Source organism: Alexandromys fortis, unplaced genomic scaffold (assembly GCF_014885135.2).
Source record: "Alexandromys fortis isolate MF-2015 unplaced genomic scaffold, M_Fortis_MF-2015_v1.1 scaffold_0, whole genome shotgun sequence".
Lineage (NCBI taxonomy): Eukaryota > Metazoa > Chordata > Mammalia > Rodentia > Cricetidae > Alexandromys > Alexandromys fortis.
In genome coordinates this window covers 5,672,128-5,688,975 of record NW_026067949.1, presented here as the reverse complement: position 1 = coordinate 5,688,975, position 16,848 = coordinate 5,672,128, and positions in this window count along the sequence as shown.

The window sequence follows — 16,848 nt, the reverse complement described above, 5'->3', positions numbered from 1 at the left end:
TTGCATTTTTCTTCTCCTTCAACTACCTACTTATTCTTTCTTTCTTCTCCCTCTCCTCCCCCTCCTCCCTCTACCTCTCTGTTTAGTGTAGAATACCCAACATAATCCTTCCTAGTAAAATGTCAAAGAGTTCTCATGAATGTGAAACAGGTCATAATTATAATCACTACTCTATTCCAAAACTGACTTAGAAAAATGATAATGGAAAGAAACAAAGTAAGATTATTCGAAGAAATGAGCAAAAGTTGTTTGGGAGATTGTTCTTAATAATACCAAATGAGTAAGGATGAAGCATTGTGGCACGGGTTCAAATAAGAGACTGTCTCCTCATTTCCCTCTCCTTTTATTTATTATTTTTGAGTGGGTCTGAGTTGTATTCCTGTTGGGTGTATGACAGTCTTCCATCTGTAGCATAATCCTGAGGGTGCAGCTGCATTTGCTTTCTCCAACCTCATTCTTTGCTAGTTTTGCTCCCAGTTTTATAGTAAGCGATCAATTAACATTTGTTAAACGAACTAATGAATTAAAGAAAGTAAAAAAGACATGAATGATGTTCTTGAAGGACATGAAAATCTAAGATTCTCTTTTAAGTTCAATGTGAAATATAACAAAATTAAGCACACAACACAAATAGAAAGAAGGAAATATTAACAAGATAGGATATAATTATCAAAGAATAAAAGAAGAAAAAAAATCCAAGCAGCATGATACTGTTTTGGAAATTCACATATTGGCTTGGACAACAATAAAATCCAGCCTCTGGCATTTCTGAGAACTTAACATAAGGATAAACATAGCATTTAAAATTTGTATGAAAAAGAAGAATTATTATAATCAATGGGTGATTAGGAATACTGCCCATTCTGGAGAAAAATTTAGATCTGTATTTATTCCATTTATAACTTATATCACACATTACGGATTTAAATATAAAAACAAAATGAATTAGAAGAAAATTCATGAGTATTTATGGATTTAGTCAATCAAAGAGACTGCATATTGTATGATTGTGGATTGAATGTGAAACTCCACCACAGCCTTGGGTGTTTGCACAGTTGGCTCCCTGCTAGCAGTGCTGTTTTGGAAAATTGTGAGATCTTTTCAAGGAAGAGTTTTGCTGGAGGAAGTGAGTCACTAGGGGGTGGGCCTTGAGGTTTTCAGCCCAGCTCCACTTCCTGTCTTACTCTGCTTCCTGATTACAGTTTCCAGCTGCTTCATGTTCTTAGCACCATGGTTTCCTGACTATGATGGAGTGTAGTCCTGTTCACACTGTAAGCCAAAAGGAACTTCTCCCCCTCTACTTTGCATCTTGTTAGGTATTTGGTCATAGCAATGAGCAAAGTAATAAAAAAAAGATTTTAAGGTGTGGGGCCACGGCTGCCATAAACCTAACCAGATGGTTTGTAGGCTTTTAGATCTGTTTTGTGGGAAGAATCTGAAACAGTCTGCAACGTAGGGCTGGGAAATACCTAAAATTAATTTTTTTTGGCAGAATTTACCAAGTCATTCTTGTGGCATTCAGAAGACCAGGATGTGGCAGGAAATGTGGATAATTAAGTCTTGCTCATGAGTTTTCAGAGAATAATTAGGACTCTTTCAAAACTTGAGCTGTTGATTTCATGTTAAAGTCTAGCAAACCACATGACTACATCCTGCCTGTGTTCAGAGAACTTGGTGAGGGTGACTGAAAAGCTATAAACTATTGTTCTTGGTTGAGAAAATCACAGTAGTGGATGACCTTCAGACTGTGTCATGGTTACTTCTCAAAGTTCTTTTCTAGTTCTCCAGTGAGAGAGAGAAAGTAACAAATGGAGCAGGAAGGGATGAAAAATATAACAGTTTTGTTGGGGAAATGAGTGAGTTGGAAGTTGTAGAGTAAGTGTCCAATGAGAAAGCACCTGTAATTATTAGATACCTGTGTTCTGCATAGGGACAGTACAAAAGGTGTCTTGAGAGAAAGAACCCATTCCTGGTGCTACAGTCTATGTCAAACAGAGTTTCCTAAAATAGCAGAGCTGAGTGTGTGTGTGTGTGTGTGTGTGTGTGTGTGTGTGTGTGCTGTATATAGCAGCTTACCTTACACAATGGAGAATTTGTCAATGTCAAACAATGACACAATCTGCATGTTGGAGAGGCAGAGAACCTGACAGGTGCTCAGTCTACAAACTGGACATCTCAGCAATCCCAATATGATGCTGAAGGTCCAGAAGTTCCAGAGAGAGCCATTGCTCTTCAGTTCACTTTGGAAACAGAGAAACTAGAATAGGATGTCACTGAAGGATGCTAACAGCAGCAGGAATAGGAATGGTATGCTTATTAGTAGGAAGTAAAGGCAACCAACTTGTATATCAGGCTTTGTTGAATCCCCAAAGGAGGACTTACCTCCCCTGAGGAGTGGATGGGGGGGTAGGATGGGAGGAAGTGGAAATCAGGAGAAGGAGAGGGAGGGGTAACTGGGGCTAATATGTAAAATTTAAAAGAATTTAAATAAAAAAGTTGAAGGCAGGCAAAAAATGTTGCTGTTTCTTCAGATTTCTTTGTATATGGACCACATGCAAAAAGATGTGTCCACTCTGGAGGAGGGATTCCTATATGTCCTTCATAGAAATGCCCTATGACCTGCCCAGAGGCATGTCTCTTGATTGGGTGAGATTCTATCAAGTTGACAATCAAGATTGAACATCATAAATATGATGTTAGAGCCAACAAAAGAAAAATATTAATAGATTTAGTTACTTAAAAAGATTGCGCTTATCTATACATTAGAAATATTAATAACAGTGAACAGTTTGTGACCAAATGTTGGTTGAAAATTTATGTGCAGTGTGTGTCATAAAGCTTAGTTCTTGAAGAATGTGTCATTATTTCACATATATCAGTAATTATATAACTCACAAATTGAGAGATCTTCAAAAATCTGTAGGAAAATTAGCAAAGGTCATTCACAAAAGAGCTCATTTAAGTAATACAAAATATGAAAAGTATAACTTACAAAGGTGTAATTAGAAATAATGGCATAGCATTTCACCTTCGATTTGGCATCAAATAGACTGGTAGGTACCTAGAATATCTGTATCAGCTGGATAAGTCATCTATTACCTATGTCATAGACAAAGCTGTCAACACCCTTTTTGTGGGGCAATTTGACACTGCAGCATTCAGAAAACATGGGCTTTTGGTGTCTTTTAATCTATAACTGTCTCCTTTATAATTTCACCTTAAATGAAAGAACTGTATTAGCTTATCAACATTGGAAACAATTGAAATGTTTAACTTAAAGAGAGTGGTTAGATAACATGGCTGGGCTGCTCTTGCAGAGTACCTGATTTGGGGTCCCAGCACCTACAGCAAGAGGTGATGGACACAATCACAGACAGAAATAAATGTGAGATTGGTTAAGCAGAAAGACGGTGTGTTTAAATTTGAACGCATGTGCTGGGATACCCAAAGGCTAGTTCCAGTTCTTGGAGAGATCATTATGATGGTGTCTTTTGGGCCAATAGGCTAGGGCATAAAATCATTTAAGCCTAGAAACATGTGACTGAAAAGAGTGTCAACTGGTTCCCCTTGGGAATGGTGGAAGCGGTTATCGGTGAAGGGTATTGAAAATCTGTGAGAATCTTCACACAGGGAGGCATGTGAATGACGTGCCTACTTTATTCTCCAAACATGTTTGTTTGTTAATTTCTCTTTGTCTTTTAAGACACAGTATATCCTTGTAGCCCAGGCTGGCATTGAACTTGTAGTCCTCTCACCTCAGTCTCTGAAGTGTCTGGATTACAGGTGTGTACCACCACATTCAGACTGTTGAATGTGTTAAAGTAAGAATGAAATTAAAGTCATTCATAAAAATGCATAGTGAGTTTAGCGGGGAAACTCTTGCCTTACAGGCATGATGGCCTTCAATCAATTCCCAGAAACCATGTGACAATCTGGGTGCAGTCACATGGGCTTTTACTCCAAGCTCTGGGAACTGGAGACAGGTGGACTTATGGCTTACTTTTTAGTCAAACTACCCTACTTGGCATACTTGAGAAACCTATTTCAAAGTAAAGGTTGGTGAGTTCTGAGAAAGGACACCCACAGTTATCCTATGACCTCTATCCAACTGTGTAACCACATATAAATCTACCTACATAGCACACATATACAATTACATACACAAAATAAATTCTTGGGAACCCATCGTTAAATTGTAACTCCTATAAATTCTTTCTTCTAAATAAATTCTTGAGTGGTGTCTTAGTCAGTGTTCTGTTGCTCTGAAGAGACACCATGACCATGGTAACTCTTACAAAAGAAGACATTTAATTGAGACTGGCTTACAGTTCAGAGGTTTAGTCCATGATCATCATGGTGGGAAGCATGGTAGCATGTAGGCAGACATAGGGCTGGAGAGGGACCTGAAAGTTGTACATTTGTATCTTCTGGCAGGAGGCAGGGAGGAAGGGAGGGAAGGAAGGAAGGAAGGAAGGAAGGAAGGAAGGAAGGAAGGAAGGGAAGAGAAAGGGAGGGAGGGGCAGAGGAGGCAAAGGCAGAGGCAGAGAGAGACTAGGCCTGACTTGAGCATCTGAAACCCCAAAGCCCACCCACAGTGACACTTTCTTTAACAAGGCCACACCACCTAATCCCTATCAAGCAGCATCATTCCCTAAAGACCAAGTATTCAAACATTTCCTTTAAAGAACTAACTAGTTTTTACTGCCTAGATTAATATTTTAGAGACATGCCCATTATCATCTGAGCTGTGATGATCCTTGATAACCAGGCTATATCTTAAATTTCCAATAGTACAGAAACTCAGATATATTCTAATTTCAGGGAGGGTGATGCCAACTGCTTCCCTCTGACAGTGACTTTATGGAAAGGAGCATTTTCTCATCTTTTCAGCCTAGTGCAGTGTTGTGGTTTCCAAGCTTTGATTTTAGCAATGGGAGCCTTTGGCAATGTAATATTACACAACCCAGTTGATATTACAGATCTGAGCTGTGTGGCTCTGAGTGAGATGGGAAAGTCTCACATTCAGCCTCTTGCTTGTGTAGCCACAGAAGGACCGGAGCCCGTGAGCTGAACAAACTGGCATTCAGTTTCCCTGAAAACCTCCATAGATAAAAATCTTGGTCATGTCATTTTGGCCCTAGTCCATCAATAGAGCATTTATAAGACAGAGACTTGCTTGCAAACCGGTGGTGAGGAGAATACAAAGAGAGGGTTATTAGAAACACTGCATTAGCTGTTAAAGCAAATGAGGTCTCTGCTGCTTTGTAGCTTTTGTTCTCAAAAATGCGAGACGTCTATCAGAGTGCCAGAGAAAATTTTACATGAGCAGGCCCCAAATCACTCATTTACCTTTTATATATAACCACAAGGAGAGAAATTAACTAGGGAGGTCGTGTCCAAAGAGCTGGGTCTTATTCTTATTAGGGCTCCAAACGTGATAGCCCCAAATGTGGCTCCTCAGTACTCCCAGCGATGTCAAGAACATTTACTTCCTGACCTTCTCTCCTGATCACCTTCAGATGGCAGGCATCCTGACCCCACCTGGAGGGAAGCACTGTCACACTGGAGATCGGGGAGAATCTGATCTAAGGTACCGCTGTCATAGTTCTCCTGGGGAGATAGAACAGTTGTGCTTTCACCCCAGAAAGGTCACTGACAACAGAGCAAAGAAACGATTCCATTGACGTTCAGATTGGCGAACCAATGTGTTTATTTACTAACAGGACTCTGGGTGGTTTACAGACAGCTGTATCACCAAAAGCTTAACCCATCATAGGTGACAACTCACGAAAGGTGCAGCCCTGCAGCCCTGCAGCCCTGCAGCCCTGCAGTCTTGCAGCCCTCCGCCCAGCTTGCAGCCTCACAGGCATCTCCTCTCCAGGAGCCATTTTCTGCTTGCATAACCTCTGCTGGGGACTTCCTGAGTTGGCTAACTGTCTGAGTTTTCCAAGTCTTGCAAATTTCACAGGTTTCTTTAGCTTCTTTAGTCTCCAGGGCTTTGCTCCTCCCTCTCTGAGGGACTGTGGGTGGAAATGGGTGCCAGAGCCTTGTGGAGTTTTCCCAAGTTTGTTAATCAATTTGCCTTCTGCAACACTGTCTGTATCAAGTAAATTTCCCCGAGTCTTTGTGTCTTCATTTCTGAAAATTCATCAGTTATGTAAACATAATATTAAATAAATTTGCTACTTTTTCTCTTACTAATTGGATTCAGTATGTGGGTGTCAGGCATGACTCTTGCTTAGTTGATGAAAGACATTATTTTCTCTCCTACAGACCTAAGCACCTTCCTTTTTTTTTCGATTCTTTTTGACTCTTCTTCCACATTTTCCTTCTCGCCTCTTTATGAGTTCTTACCTATTCTAAGAAACCAACTACAAAGGCTGGTAAGCCCAGGACTGATGGTCTACTCCTTCAATGCCAAGTAAAAGTGAAACTAAGCCATCTGGCAAGGGTCAAGCATCAAATTGCCAAGTGAACAAGTGCCTTAATTATGATCAGCTGTGTTAACACAGTACATAATCTCCTGAATATTTCCTAAAGCCCACATGATTCCATTTCAGATATCCTGAAACATACATAAATACTGAAGTTGGTATTATCTCACTAACACAGGTCTGCCCATGGAAGTATGGCTGTTACCTGCAACCAGTATGAAGGTGGATGATTTGGATAGAGTTCCATATGGGTTATGACACTCATCGAAGATTCTTTTTGAGTTTGTATTTTATTTTCTCTAAACATGCACTTCACCATGCTTTCTCAGGTTGAGTCTTGAATAATAAATACATGAACAGCCCAACTTCTCCTCTAGGGCCATGTCTGTAACTGGACAGGGCACCTCTATAGTAAGTGGCCTAGAGCAGGTGTTTCTACTTGCTTTCTTTCTCTTCCAGAGGGTTGGAAAAACATACTCCCTCTGTCTTACTGGATTTGAAACATGGTCACAGTGCAATGTTCTCAGTTCAAAACTGTCAGCTAAAGCAAGGACAACAGGGCCTTTGGGGAAGGGTCGTAAGTGAGCAGGAAAGAAAATGGTCATTGAATGTGGAGAGAGACCAATTAGAACACACTCCGCATTTATCACTCCCTGTCCTTACTGCAAAGCGGACTAAAAAGATGTTGAGATGGCTCAGTGGGTAGAACCACTTGCTATCCAAGTATAAGGACCTGAGCTGAAATCCACGGATCACATATAGATAGATGCAGAGCGTAGACCTTTGGAATCTCCACACTTCTACAGGGAGATGGGAAGTTGAGACAGGAGATGCTCCAGACATCCATGGCAAACTAGTCTGTCATACACAACAGGAAAACAACAAAGGGACCCTCTCCTAAACAAGGTCTAAGGGCCAGGTCCTTCACATGAGTGTTATGGCTTATGTGTCTATATTCATATACACACATGTGCACACATGTATAACACACACACAGACACACACAGAGGTATTTGACTTTGCCTTTTACTTCTTTGAAGGAGAAGGCCCTCCACACAATTAGTAGGAATAGACCAGCTCTCAGTTGCGCAAAGAGAGAGAGGCAGAGGGGAAGGTACAAACTACCTACACTCACATTTGGATGAAAGATCGCTAGAGATCTTTCTATACTAACGGGAAAAGAAAGTGCACAAAAGCTTCATGTGGGAGAAAGCTTCCACGATCAGCGCACTGATCTTGTGTCTTCTGCAGCCCGTGTATAAAATGTCTTCACTGTGATTCCCTAGGCTACACAGGCAGGTAGGATTTTTAATTTCATTTCTGCAGCTTGTGCTCTTGGTTCCTATACAGTTCAAGTCCACCTGAGAGCTGGGCCCTGTGTCCTCCCTGTGTAACTGCAGTTGTTCTTCCCTAGCAGCTCTTGCTGCCCAGAAAACAGTTTGTCACTCAGAATGACTCGGCTACTGCAGCTAGATTCCATAATAGTATCTCTTATCTGGAGGAACACACGCCACATGCTAGTCATTTTTCTAAGCTTTTGCTGGTTCATGAATCTAAATTCTATCATCACCCTGTCACACATCTCCTGGCCCTCATCCTCTTCTTTCTTCCATAGAGAAATAACGGAGGCCTAGTGAGGTGAAATGCTTATCCATGGTTATAGAGCCCTGAAGTGTCAGAGCTGAGTTCAAAACCAGCCAAGCTGACTTGCGTTCTTCACAGGCCTTCCTGTCTTCAACCTTTGTACCTTTCCACCCAGGCTTCCTTCTTGCTTACCTTAACTCGCTGTTTCCTACATGCTATTGTGCCTCAATTTGCTTCCCTGTTGCTCTGGTAAGCACTGACTAAGAGCAATTTGGGGAAGAAAGAGTTTATTTCACCTTACACTTCCAAGGGACAGCCCATCATTGGGAGAAGCCAGGGCTGGAGTTCAGTACCTGGAGGCAGGTACTGAAGCAGAAACCATGAAGGGATGGTCCTTACTGGCTTGATTTACATTTTTTTTTTTTGCTCAGCCTGTCTTTTTATTCAAACCAAGAACCTCTGCCCAGAGGTGGCAATCTCCTATCCAAACCATGAATCAAGAAAACACCCCATAGACTTGTCCACAGGTGAGTCTGCTGGAGGTCATCAGATGTTCCCTCTTCCCAGGTGATTCAACTTTGTGCCAGGTTGACAAAAATTAACCATAACATAGAAGATGCCTGTCTAGCAAGGTGTTGCTAGATATTGCTCCCAGGACAATGGTTCAATAATCAAATATGTATGAAAAATTTAGGATAGACTGTGTCTACCATTCGGTATTTTCCTAATACTTGAGTTTGTAGCATGGCATTCCTGGAAAGGGCAATGGTGACACTGTGTATCTCAGACTTCAACAATTATGACACTGCTATTTGGTCCTTGCCTCTAACACTCCAGGCAGCTAATCCCACACAGAGCATGCTGGGAGGCATCATTTCTCCTCAACAGTAGCTAGACCTACAAGGATGCTTGCCTCCTCTTTCCCTGAAAACTGAGTGTCTCCTATAGTTCAAGACTCAGGAAGACCCAAGCATAGATTTTTTTTTGTCTTCTTCTAGATCAAATCTCTTTTATAGTCATGGGCATAAAAGGCTCCTTCATCTGAGGATAATAACACCCACCCATACGCCTCTTTACTACTCCTCAATGTCTTTATTTTTTCACTTCAGACATTTTCCCCTGTATATACAGAAGACTGCCATCATACAAACGTTTTCCTCTCCATTTCAAGTCCTTTAGTCATCATGGGAGGTATATGTGCTGAGGAGGCAGACTTCCACAGGCATGCCTCTTTGTGCTATCTTTCTATTTACTTCCCTTCATTCATCTTATACCAGGAAAACTAAAACACTGTAAATAACTATGCCCCACAATGACTTAACTTTCTTCTCACAGCTAATCCATGTCTTAGTTTTTATTTTTTTAATACTTTTGATTACTAACTATGCTAAGCTGATGTCCTCCGAGGCTTGCCTTTGCCATACCTCAGCACTCCTTATCTGGAGTTTCACTTTCTGCTTTGCTCAGTCTCTTGCATGGCATACAACTCCATCAGTTCCTACTATTGGTCCTCTAGTTTCTCACGCTCTGGTTTTGCTGGACCTATCTAGTTGTGCTCAGTCATTCTTTCCTCCCTGCTAGCAAAGCTCCTGTCCTCAGGTTAGTCCCCAAGACATGGAATAAAGAAGACAAACATCATACACCATTGTCTGTCAAAACCCTGACATTCAGCCTAAACAATTGGTGGCTTACTGTACCTTTCCTTTGAAGGATTATCAGGGATCAACCTCTGTTATTTGGCATAGCTTCAGGTGAAATTAGTTCCAGGAGTAGATGTTTCTGATAAGTTCTCTTTCGCTATGAAAATACACTTATGAGCATCTTCAGCCTCTCTAGCATAGTCCATACCTTTGTGTTTTAAACATCACTTTTCATTACAGTTGGCAGTGGATTTAGCTCATCCCTTCCAAAAACACCCATGTTGCCGAACAATTTCTGTTCCTCTTAACACCTTTTGTTGCAAGCCAATTTAGGCCAAATTAGATTTCTCCTATTTAATTAGAAATCCTGCTGTTCAGGAAACGTTTGTGATGTGAAGCCAGCGTGCCCTGCAGAAGTGTGTGTGTGTGTGTTTGTGTGTTTGTGTGTGTGTGTGTGTCCAGAAGGTACTTTTAAGGTTTGTATCTTCTGGATGTTAGATTCTTGACTTGGTCAAAATCACAGCGTACTTGCATGTACCGTACCTAAATATAGCAATACCTGTGTATGTTGTCTACTTCATGATTCTTTGTTCTAATGAGAGCAGAAAGGATTACTGGAACAATATCCATATTCTCCTGTGGGAAGAGAACCCACCCAGGTGATTGGGTAGAAAGAGAATGGTCTAATATTGACATTGGAGAAGTGAGAGGGAGGCCCTTTAATCTATTCATCATAAGGGTCAAAGGCAACATTGCTGTGATGGGCAGCAGGTTAGAAAGGTAAACGACTGAATAAATATATGTGGTGGCCTTCAGAATTCAAGCTTAAATGCACAGGGAAAGTCTGTCTGTGTACTACCATTCAATAAATCAGGGATAGCTATGCAGGGGTGTGATCTAAGAGGAAGAGACTGTAGGAATGAAGCAAGGTCTCCTTGTTCAGAGGCTTCTGCCCTCTGAGGTGCTGCATTTTTTCCTCTCAGGTTTGGGGCACAAGTCCTTTGGAGCAAGAGTCTCATACCTACTAAGTTTGTTCAGGAGAAGCTCGGAGACAAATGGGTGGAGGTCACATTGGTGGTGATGGCTTTAATGGCTGGCCTTTTAGGGGAAGAGGGTTCTGAGTTTCCAAGTTCTGCCTTGGGGAAGGGTCTGGTGTCTACGATTGCTTTGCAAGAAGAATGAGGACAGGTCAGGAGGGCTGGGGATGGTCAGAGAGATCCTGATGCTGAGGTTGCTTCTGAGGACTTTGAATGTCTTTTATTTCAAAGTGCTTATGATGTCAAATCACCATTGTTTGCTGCCCTAATGTGATCCTAACTGGCAGTCCTATCCTCTTGTGAGGCTCTAGAGACTGCCTGAAATCTACTGGACCAAGGAAGGGTCTTATACAGCTGTGGCCACCCTTGCATACATTCTCCTCTCCTTCCACCTGATCACATGTGTCTGTGCTCTACCTCTCTGTCCCTCTGATTTTTCCACCCATGCTTCTGTGATTAATCATTATTCACTTTAAACTCAGTCTTTTTTTATTGATTTTATTGAGCTCTACATTTTTCTCTGCTCCTCTTCCTTCCTCTCCCCTCTCCCATGGTCCCCATGCTCCCAATTTACTCAGGAGATCTTGTCTTTTTCTACTTCCCATGTAGATTAGATCCATGTTTGTCTAGGTTCTCTGGGATTTTGATTTGTAGGCTGGTTTGCTTTGCTTTATGTTTAAAAACCACTTATGAGTGAGTACATATGTTATTAGTCTTTCTGGGTTTGGGTTACCTCACTCAATATGATGTTTTCTAGATCCACCCATTTTCCTGCAAATTTCAAAATGTCATTATTTTTTCTGCTGTGTAGTACTCCATTGTGTAAATGTACCACATTTTCCTTATCCATTCTTCAGTCAAGGGGCATTTAGGTTGTTTCCAGGTTCTGGGTATGACAAACAATGCTGCTACAAACATAGTTGAGCACGTGACTTTGTGGTATGATCGTAAGCTCAGTTTTTATCAATTCATTTTTCTTTCCATTTTTCCAAATGCTTTAGATAGGCTCTATAAATCTCCAGGTGCCCGTTTGTTTTTGTTATTGTCAGTTTGTTTTTATTTTGGCTAATTCTGTGGAAAGCCTTATGTTTGCCAAATGCTGGTGCCTTCTTTATCACCAGAGTGTCGGGTCCTGTCTAATTCATTGCTGTGGAGGGCTGAATGATGTAGACATTTATTGTTATTTTTTTGAGTAAGAGGGTTCACTTCAGTGCAAGCTTGGAGTGAATCTCCTCTATGTTTCTCTCCACAATCTTAGAGTCTGAGCATGTGTCTCTCTGAGCCACTGTAGCATCCTAGCCATATCTCCCAATTCCCAGGGCAGTATCTTCACCTGTGTGCATAGAACTTTGGCTATCCTTCTTCCGGTGATACCTGGCAGAATGAGAAGCAAACATGATGTATTTGGAAGGGAAACATCCAGCCAATGACTTTTGGGTATGACAGCATCTACAACATTTGGCTCCTTATTTTTTCAGCAAGATATATTTGTGTCCTGTCATTTCCCTGATAAATCTCTAGCTACCTACTGAGGAAGTTCACTTTAGTGAGTACCTTTTTCTTCCAGACATAATCTCTTGGTTCTTAGTACATCTGAAATAATTTCCCACTGAAGTCTTTATTTTACTTTGCTTCTAAAATGACTCAAATTGAAACAAAACAAAACAAAAAAAACATAAACAAAACAAGCCACTGCCTTGTTTACTTAGCAGTTAGGGACACATGGTTTAATCATTTAACTCACTCATTGTGAACTCTACTTGGCAGGAATTGCGGTTTTTCTTTCTCAAAACTTATAAAGACACATTTTAAGTTCTGTAGAAATAATTCAAGAACAATTAGACCCAAGGAGTGGTTATATTCTCTAGGGAAATAGGTTTGAGTAACTCCTGTTCACAAAGTTTTTTAGATCATAGAATGCAAAATTATTCCTGGAACCACAAACAGATGAATTTCCAGGAAAAAATAAGTTGTTCAGAAAGACTGCTGATGGTGATGCTGAGAGCCTTACAAGGTGGCAAATTAGAAGGTGGGAAATTTTGAAATGCAGTTCATGGCAGACTTAAAACAATTTATTAAAGCCTGGCATGGCCTGTAATCCTAGCACTAAGAAGACTAAGATGGGGGCTTTGCCATGAAGGGAGATCAGGATGGACTACATCATAAATTTCAGGCCAGACCAGGCTACATAGACCCTGTCTCAAAGCCAAAAATCTTTCTGTGATGGTTCATTCAAACTGATTTTCAACTTCTCAATCCCCAGCAAGCACATGGTGGCTCACAACCATCTCTAGTGGGATCTGATGCAAGTGAACATGCAGATAGTGCACACTATACATAAAATAAATAAGTCCTAAGAAGCATAAAAACAATGCGATTCCCTCATATAGCTGCCATTTTTGTGAAGACTGTATTAATGTTGAGTTGTGTTAATAGCTCCCCTCTCCACACAGTACATTAGATTTCCTGAATTTATTTATCCTGTGTAATTGAAACTTCATACTTTGGCTACTATCTCCTTACTTTCCTTATCCACATCCTGATGAACAGCATTCTATAATCTGTTCTTGTCACATAGGCTTTCCAAGTTTCCACGGATTTTTGAGACCATGAACCATTTATCTTTCTGTGACTGGCATATGGTCATGTTGATGGTATTCTACGAGTCTCATAGGATCTCTTCACTTTTCCAGTTCTTTCTGTTTGTGTTCATTACTTTGACTGGGTGATTTTAAATGAGCTGTCATTGAGTTTGCAGATACTATCTTTTGCTCCATTGACTTGGCTGTTAAAACTCTCCATAGATTTTTTTTTTTAATTTTGACATTTTTTTTTTCAACTTCAAAATGTCTGCTTGGTTCTTCCTTTTTTTTTCTTTTTTCTTTCTTTATTTTCCTTTGGTTCTATGCTGTTGAACTTTCAATTTTGTTCTTTTTGTTTTCTCAATCTCATTTTGCTGTGTGCCTATGTGGCACTGGAATGGATATAGAATTTGGTTATATGGAATCAGCCATTGTGAGGGTTGGCTGAGGAGACAGACTTGTAGTGGGTCCACAAGACTTGTAGTAGAGCCAAGAGAAATGTGTGCTGGCCTAGCACTGGGTGAGTCCTTAAATGTGAGTTTGTGAGAGACATCCCTGTGCTAATAAGGACTGTGATGTTAGGTATGACCCTAGAGTCCACAATGAAATAGGAAGCTCTCTTCATTCTCCTTTCCTAAACTCACTGAGTGGGTGAGTGGATCTCTTTCTACAGTGTGTAGGGAGTGTGGAGAAAGGAAGGAGTAGAGAGGGCTCTGTGCAATTGTTCTTCTTACCTTCTCTCATTATGTCTGTGTAACACTCAGGCAATTCAATCGCTCACCTGGAGTTCTTTTCTCTTTCATGAAAGATGATTATTCAAATGGATTTTTTTAAAAAATGACAGACATGATGGAAACTTTTGTTATCCAGATTCACTCGACCTAATCTTGCTCACCCATTTCCTTTCTTGCTTGGTTTGACCTCTGGCTTTAGGCAGCAGACTCTAAGTGGACCAGCAGAGGTGGGTTTTTTTTCCCTTTGAATTTTATCACTTTTATTAGTGCCCAATGTAGTTCAATGTCTACTTACTGAAGGAATAAAAATACAGAATCCTGGTTTCTCTCAAGCCTAGAGACATGTGGATGTTTGGTCATGAAAAATCTTGGTAGAACTTTGGTCTTAATTTTGTAGGCATTCTTCCTAGGACCCAGGTGTTTCTAGATGATCATGTTCAGAACACATCACTAACAGTTTTCATCACCATATCTGCTCGCACAGACACTTGCCTTCTGTTTTATTCTAAGCACTGATTACAGAAAAATAATTAAAATAATAAATAAATAAAAATGGCACTGTCCACTGGGGACCTAGAATTCATTCCCAAGGAGATTCCATAGGTGCTGACCCCTGCTTCACTAAATATACATTTCAGTGGGGGAAAGAAAGTGCTCATATATAATTAATGATCAGATGTGTGTCCACTGGCTGCTGTCTTCTGTAATTCAAGGTCATGGCTCTCTGAGGTTTGCTTCTTTCTGCTCTATGAACTTGAAAATGAGGAGTAAGCTGTTGTTTTCAGGGAGTGGAATTGTTTCCAATTTGTTTCCTTTGTATGGCCCATTTACGGTCACATAACTGTTTCATTTCCTGAATGCTGATGTATATAGCGGGTACAGTAAGATGATTCTTTGTGGAGATTTCACATATCTGGACATTGTGGATGTCTTTATAGTCTTTTCTGAGTGACTCTGAGCATGCTTGTATAGCACAGGCTTGGAAGATGAAGACAATGTCTTCCTTTATTCAACTTTGGGAAAGGCTTGTCTGCAGAATAATACAGACTAGGAATCTTAAGCTTGTGACTCTTTGTCTGTGAAGCAATGTTCTACAAGGATGGACATTGCTGGTCTTAATCATATTTTGTTTGTGAATTGGAAATTCACAAGCTGGCCCAAAAATATGATAATACCTTGGTTGATTATTTGGTTTTATTTTTCTTTTTCTGTCCTGGAGATCTTGTGTCTTCTACCTGTATCCTTTAAACTCTGACATGCTAACTCATTAACTTGAAAAGAGTATAACGTTTTGGTCATTTATGGTCTTGACATTTTTGTTGCTGTTGTTGTTAAACAGGAATGTTATATATGATACAAATGTTTGTGACCATCTCCCATGAGCAGCAGTTTAAAGGACTCAAAGAATTCAATGTAGAGAACAAAAGGCCAAGGAAGAGAACATGAAAGGAGTCTTCTAGTCTTTGAAGAGTGGTGTTCAAAAAAGAACACTTTGCCTGGGCTATGGAAAAGGACAGAGTTCAAACTATTATGTTGAAGACAAAATGAAGCACATCTCAACCAGTCTCTAAAGTGATATATCTTTTCCCTGCAAAGGGCTGTAACCAGTGCACACAAACATTGGATTTTATAATTAAGAAAGAAATGGCTGAGTTTTAGTTTTTCTTAGGCTCTATAATACAATGTGTTCATGCTCATGAGTGGGGGAAGCATTTGAACACTTCACTGGAATAATTTATAATGACACCCTTCCTAGATGTGAGATCACTACAGATTCTATTACAGTTCTCTTACTGATACGTTCCTTCTATACCACATTCTAGGAGAAAAGTGGGCTTCTGTGTGTACAGTCTTAAGTCAGTATTTTTGAATAACTTTTCTTGCACTTATACTTCTTAACAGTAAGGGGACACCTTACAAGAGGAGACCTCTGGTTCAGAGAGTAACTGGAAACATATGGGAAGCCTTGGGCAGGATCCAAGCAAGCCGTATTGACCACTTCATCATCTACTTGTTCATCCCCTGTGCAGTTGTTTAGCTATGTACTCAGTGCTCTTTTATATGTGAAGAAACGTAGGGAAAATGAACGTTTCCTGTTCTTAAAGGATTTACATGCATGCTGTGGCATAGATAAATAAATCTGTACTTACAGTTCATTTTTTCTTAGTTGTGAGACAGGCATAAATGGAATACTGTAAGAGTTGAGGTGGGAACATTCAAAACAAAGCTAGGCACAGAAGGAGAGGAGAGTTAGGAAGAATTTTGCAAGTGAAGTCATGCAGTGACTTTCACGGGCGAAGAGTATTCTAATGTACAAAGGTCATATTTTGGCCTTGTTTTGATATGGTTTGTTGCTATAGCAAAAATACCAAGGCCAGATACTTCATAAAGAAAATAGATTTATGTAGCTCACTATTTATGATTCTGTATGTCTAGGTGGCAGGGTGTTAGCTCCCGTGAGGGCCTCTCTATTGCGTCACCTCATGGCATATAGCATAATGGTGAGTAGGTGCATGAGGAAACAAAAACAGGAAGCCAAGGACTCTGTCTCTCCTATACCTGAATTCCCATAACAATTGTGTGTGCACACATGTGTGAGTATGAAATGCATGCTCATGTGGGTAATGTATAAGTGCTTATACGTATGTTTGTGTGTGGAGAGGCAGAAGTCAGCCGATGTCTGGGGTCTTCCTCAGTTTCTCTCCACATTTTTTTTTTTTTGAGCTAAGGTGGGCCCAGAGTTCACTCCTTTAGAGGAGTTAGTTGGCCAATGAGTCTAGGGATCCTTCTCTTTCCTTTTATCCCGTAGCACTCAGATTACAGGTTTATACTGCTTT